Source organism: Nicotiana sylvestris, chromosome 3 (genome assembly GCF_000393655.2).
Source record: "Nicotiana sylvestris chromosome 3, ASM39365v2, whole genome shotgun sequence".
Lineage (NCBI taxonomy): Eukaryota > Viridiplantae > Streptophyta > Magnoliopsida > Solanales > Solanaceae > Nicotiana > Nicotiana sylvestris.
The window spans coordinates 161,569,566-161,575,718 of record NC_091059.1 but is presented as its reverse complement, the minus strand read 5'-3'; the positions used below and the strand labels follow the sequence as shown (position 1 = coordinate 161,575,718).

Genomic DNA, 6,153 nt, shown 5'->3' with positions numbered 1-6,153 from the left:
AGACCAGAAATTTATAATAAAGATAAAGACAAATAGAAACAAATACAGAATAAAGGGTTGAAAATTTAAATAAAAAGTGAAAAAACAAGTGATTTTACTATTTTGGACGAATAAACCACATCACTTGTAATTTTGTGTGTATCCTCTGGAAATATGAACAAATTTCCGAAAAGTGGGCTCCATTTTCATATTTATTTTGCACTTTATTAATTAGCAGCAGCATTTTCAATACCTTCAAAATCAGATTATCAAGTCTTAAAAGTTGATGTTTAATTGCAACAGAAGTAGTTTAAAATCAGATAGTTAGCTCGGATATGCAATATTTTTATTGAAATAAAATAAAGATGCATATAAAATTTTTCATCTTTAAATATATTATTTAAATTAACACGAGTGATCTTTATAAAGCTACTGTAGTAATACAATTACAGCTTGTTTGGATGATTGTTACACATCGTTTCATAATGTATTGTATTGCATTGCATTGCATTGTATTGTACTGTATCATTTCATGAATACAATGTTCGGATAGATTGTATCGTTTGACGTTGTTTCATAATACCACGCACCAACAATATGAAGAAAAAAATTATAATATTATAAAGAAAAATTATGGTATAGGGTAAATTTATTATATAAAAAGGTAGGGTAAATGATAAAATAAAATTATTTAATAATAACGAAGGGTAAGATGAGAGAAAAAGATAAGATAACAACGCAACTACACCAGATCGATCGTTACATAAAGTGACATATTTCGTCGTTACGTAACGATGATTTTAACGATACGATACAAAAAAATTTAAGTAATAGCCAAAGCAAACAATACGATACAATACAAGTAACAACAACAAGTTGTTAAGAAAATTATTTTTGTAATTAAGTGTTGGGCCATCCCTCCTCTAGTAAGATTTAGAAGAGTATAAAAAAATTCTTTTTTTCTAATAGAATGAAAAGATCATTGTGGCTATTGCAGAAAATAACCAGCATAAAGTACTCCTTCGGTCTAAATTAACACTATTTTCATGTTAGAACCTTCAAAAATATTTAACAGCATTTTACTAATATTCTACTATCTCTATAATTTTCACAATTGTAAATTTAAATGTAGATATGTAATTTGACTCTTCCCGAAATTTTATTATTTTTAGCGTTTAAATATTTAGTTTAGGTCTAATATCGTTATTTTAACTAGTTTTGATTCTTTGACTTTATTTTTATCACAAAATTGAAAAATACAAAACATAGTTTTATTTTCTCTATTTAATTAAGGTATTAGGTATTTTTAGAAAAATATTATTTTTAACCTATTTTTATTTTTAGTATAATCCTTGAAAATATCAAAAATAGTTTCATGACATAATATAGTTGTTTTAGTTAATTAGTATTAATTTTAGATTTTTATGGTATTATTTTAGAAAAGAAATTAATATTTCTAGCCAAATCGCAAGAATTATAGAATTAAAAGCAAAATTTATAACCTAATTCACCAAGTCCAATCTTTTTGGCCCAATTGGCCCACTAACCTAACCCTAAGACCTAAGATATTTTCCCCTTTAATTTATCCTCTTTTTCACTTAGGGTAAAAAAGAGAGAGAGGAAGCAGATCGGCGCCCCTACCTCTAATCTCCAAGACCTTAGAACCAAACACACTGAAGAACACCAGTGATTGTATCATCTTCTTCACCTCACTGCCGCCGTCGGCCAGCTTATCTCCAGCCACGCCACCATAGCCGCTAGACCTCGACCACCCTATCATTCCGCCTCTCACCAGCCACAAACCCAAGAAAAACTCCACCCCAACAACAAGCAGTCGTAGCTGCTCACACTCCTCATAATCTAAAGAACAAAACCAGCTGCCCCTACTTCCCCAAATCATATAAAATTTTCAGTTTCCTTTTAATTCCGTTTGTTCTCAAATCCAAACAAGAAAACATGTTTCTTCTTCTCGATTTCAATCGCGTCTTTTCAGAAATGGAGTTTGATTGAGGTCATTTTGGGTTCGGGTTGAAGCAGCCGTCCGAGGTCAGTTCGTGGTCTTGGTCGGGGCTCCATTGTTCAATTTTGACGTTGTTTCTCGTCTGATTTTTGGGATCGAAGGAGTGTATGTTTGTTGAATTTTTTTTCACTATTGATTAAAAGAATTTCAGTTTAACAGGTTCATTTCTATCTTCCCTATTTCATTCGATTTTTATTAGATTTAATTTTTCTTCTGTTACTTGGATTATGTTTCACTTTTATGTTTAAGTGCTTATGGGTTTGAATATGTTTTCTTGGAAATATTGATTGCGTCGAGTCACACACGAATATGTGGTGTGTTCGATTAGTCTTCTTGCTTGAATTTTAACTGATTCGTCGCTCGAGATTGTCCTAATTCGCTTGTTGATAAAGATTTGTTTGTGCCTCTATAGTATGGTTTGAATTGGTTATGCTTGTCATCTTTCAGGATTCCTAAGATAAGCCAAAATTTCACCTATTTGAGTTCGAACTTCGAATTAGTGTTCGTTGTCAGATTTTCTTGATTATGTGTTAAAATCGGCACATAATTGATCTTCTACTATTAGAGATGCTAGAATAGAACCTAAAAACTTGAAGTTATTTTGCTATTTGAAAGGATTTGAATATCTCTGTTTTAGTCCATGGTGTTGGCCGTCAAAATATCAAGATCTAGTTCCTCGATTCGTTAATTTAGATTAAATGGATTTCATGTGCGGAGTGTGATGTTTAGCATTTTATCCTTACAATGATATAGTTTTTACATAATCATCATTGTGAGCACGTGATTTTTGCTTCACGAAAAACTACTCCAAAAGAAATCAAAAAAATAAAACAAAATTCTCTTGGTGAGCAATTTTTAGGATTTGCGTGCAATTTTTGGATAATTGTTTGTGTTTTTGTCCTTAAATATTTACTTTGTTGTAGTTAATTAAAAAATACAAAAAAATACATGCTGCATATCTAGGATTTAATTATGCATTTAAGAATTAATTAAACCATTAATTGGCTCTAAAAGGAAAATCATAAAAATATGCGTTTTATTCTATTTGTTGTCATTCTGTGATTTTATTTTAAGATTTTAATCTGCGTGTTAATTGTTGTAAGTTGTTAATTAATATTTGTGTAGTTTTATTTTTGATTTTACAATTTAATTAGGAATTATTTTTAAATTAAATTAAAGAAGGAAAAGGAAAAGAGTTCAAAAAAATGAAGTAAATTCGGACTGGGCCAGTTTTAAAAAGAGAGTTCAGGCCCAAAAGTCACACGCCCACCCGGCCCAGGTCTGTCAACCCAAAAGATCATCAAACGACGTAGTCTAGGGCAAGAGCTACGTCGTTTTGATGGTGCCCGTCCAGTTAATCTCAAAAGACAACCAAACGACGCTGTATTGGCATTTTCCATCTGGATCATTGATCAAATAGATCTAATCGTCTAGTTCAGTTCTTTTATTAAACCAAACGACGCCATGTGATTGTATTTAATCGGGACCGTTCATTGCTTTTGATCTAACGGCTCCCAGGCCTTCCCTCATGACCCGACTCACTCCCGTCTGAGACCGACCCAAACCCCTCTGTTTAAACAAAACGACACCGTTCCCTTAAGTGAAGAGATCCTGGCCATCAATCTCACCTGATCCAACGGCCAGGATCCATCCCTCCCCTTTGTATATAAGCCCCAATTCTCACCCCACGCCCCAAACCAAACACCCCCCATTGCCCTGTTCATCATCGTCTCAGAGACGAAGCCCCCTCAAACCCTAGCCGCCCTAGCTCCCCTTCGCCTGAAACCCGACGGCAATAACGCCGCCGGCCACCACCTTAATACCATAAGATCATCTGACCACCCCCATTCCAAATATGTTACTCGTTTGGTTCGAATCTTCCCCCATCTTCTCGAATCTTCATTTGAAGATTCGAGCCAAACGGAAACCTACACCAACCAATCCCAAATTCATACCAGGCAACCCCTAGACCTCCCTCATACCATAAATGACTTTGGTTCCGTTCAAATCTGTCTAGAAATGTTCGAACCTTAAATCGAAAACCAGGAACCCTAGAAATTCCAAATCATGGAATCCATCCAAATTAAGTGAGGATTTGGGGTCTAATCGACCTTAATCGAAGTGTTCTCAGTTGAGAACACTTCGACTAAGGTCTGTTCGACCTCAAAGTGTCTGAGTCCGAGTTTCGAGCCTGTGTCCGTATAGTTCTGGTATTCTGAGGTATTTTTCTTCTTTCATTTGTCTGTGTTCATGTTTTTTTATCTATGTATCTGTTTATTTGTTAGTTTAGTTTTATTGTTTTAAAATTCTTTTTGTCAATTGATTCTGTTCATCTTCAGTGGACCTTTTATTTGGTCTGATTCTGTCATTTGTTTATGTTTGTTGTAATTATTATGTGTTATAAATTGTGTAATCGATTAATAAGTTACGTCGATTAATTAGTTTCCTGTTAGTGTATGATTCTGTCAATAACACTGATTGCCTATTGCTTTGTTGCTGATTTGTTCAGTGTCAATTGTAATATATAATCGGTTAATTAAGCTTCGTTGATTAGGTCGTTCGTATAGTTTGAATCATTCGACATTCTGTTGTTTATAGTTTTCAATTTGTTAGTTATCCGATTAATTCAGATTCTGTTTTGATTATGAGCATTGTTCTGAATCCCTGGAATCTTTATATTTGATGTATTTTCTGCCTTAAAGTACTAGCTGAATTGGTTATAGCTGTAATCAAATCAGTTTTGGTTAATTGTTAGTTAAACAGATTTCAGATTTAAGATTTTAATACAGTTGAATAGTTGTATTAGGAGGTAGTAATATTAAGGGGTTTTCAGGGTTGGTTTAGGAATGAAACAGTTAGGTTTATATTTTAGTGTTAGTGCTTTGTTAGTGGGGCATTAATTAATACACTAATGGGGAACAAAAGGGAATGGGGCTGAAAATAAGGAAAAACTTCCTTAGTGGGATTTAAAGCAAAAAAAATCAGATTTTTAGTGGAAAATTCTGATTTGAATAAGGAAAAGGGGTCGGGCAGTATATTTGAAAGGGGGGGGGGGGGCAGATTTGTATAAAAAGGAGATTGAGGACTGAATTTGGAAAAAAGAAAAAAAAATTCAGAACTAAAGAGGAGGAAAAAAAACTTGAATACTCAACTGAAAAAAAAGTTGAATTCTAAAAGCTGGAAAATTCTGAATTCTATAGCTATTTTCATTATTTGGCTGGTTTAGGATCTGAGATTAGCCAGAACTGTCTTCCTTTTACTTCTGCTCTATACTTGGGGAAGTATATAGTTGCTGGCTATTTGTGGCTGCACTGTTGGTTACCATTTCTGTTTGCTACTACTGTTGCTGCTGACTCTCTCCTCCTTCTTCTCGTGTTGTCAATACCAATAATTGTTTGGCATTGTTGTTGATCAAGTAGTAATTTCCCGAAGTGTGCTATTGGACATCTGTTACTGTTTCATTGCTCTTTCTGGGTTTTTCTCCATTGATTTTCTGGACTGCTATTTGCCGGATTTTGTTCCATTAGTTTTAAGTTGCCTGTTGGTTATTGTTGCTGTTGCTGTTGTTTGCTACTGATCTACTAATCTTCACCTTCTTCTTCTATTCTATTATCAGGTACATTACTTTGAATCACCTCGACGTTTGATTATTAAAGATTGAAATAAAATGGACAGAAGATTTCTGTATTTAATTATAGAATAATTGTATTTTAGTTAGATATTAGTTATGTGTTTCCAGTTATATGAAGGGTAGAGGCATGTTGTATTAAGACTATTCTTATAAGATCGTTGATTAGCAGCTAGATAGGGCATAACGTTAGATTACAGACCTAAGATCCTTAAAATGACGTGAATATATGTCAATACAGTATGCCTGTTTAATTTGAGCAGAATTGTTAGATTGTTGAACTATTGGCCGTATTTCCGTAGGAATTGCATAGTTATCAGTTTCAGTTTTGTTAATTCATATGTTTAAAATAATGTAACTTCGGAATCACATCCAACTCTAAATTGGTAATTAGTTAATGTGGTGAATCGATTTAATTGGTTGGTAAAATCTAGCTTTGAACTCGCGAATATAGGTATAGAAGTAACTTGAAGTTTGTGATTTTTTGAATCTTGTTAGTAATAAAGATCCATAAGTATTAGGCAAA

The 6,153-nt window shown here is 33.4% G+C and overlaps 1 long non-coding RNA gene across 1 annotated transcript; it reads left to right on the top strand.

Annotated features, from left to right (window-relative positions):
• Positions 1–1,563: 1,563 nt before the first annotated feature.
• Positions 1,564–5,908, top strand: LOC104221477 (uncharacterized). The gene is made up of 2 exons (XR_709738.2): positions 1,564–2,158; positions 5,616–5,908. It is a non-coding gene; the product is annotated as an uncharacterized lncRNA (long non-coding RNA).
• Positions 5,909–6,153: the final 245 nt, after the last annotated feature.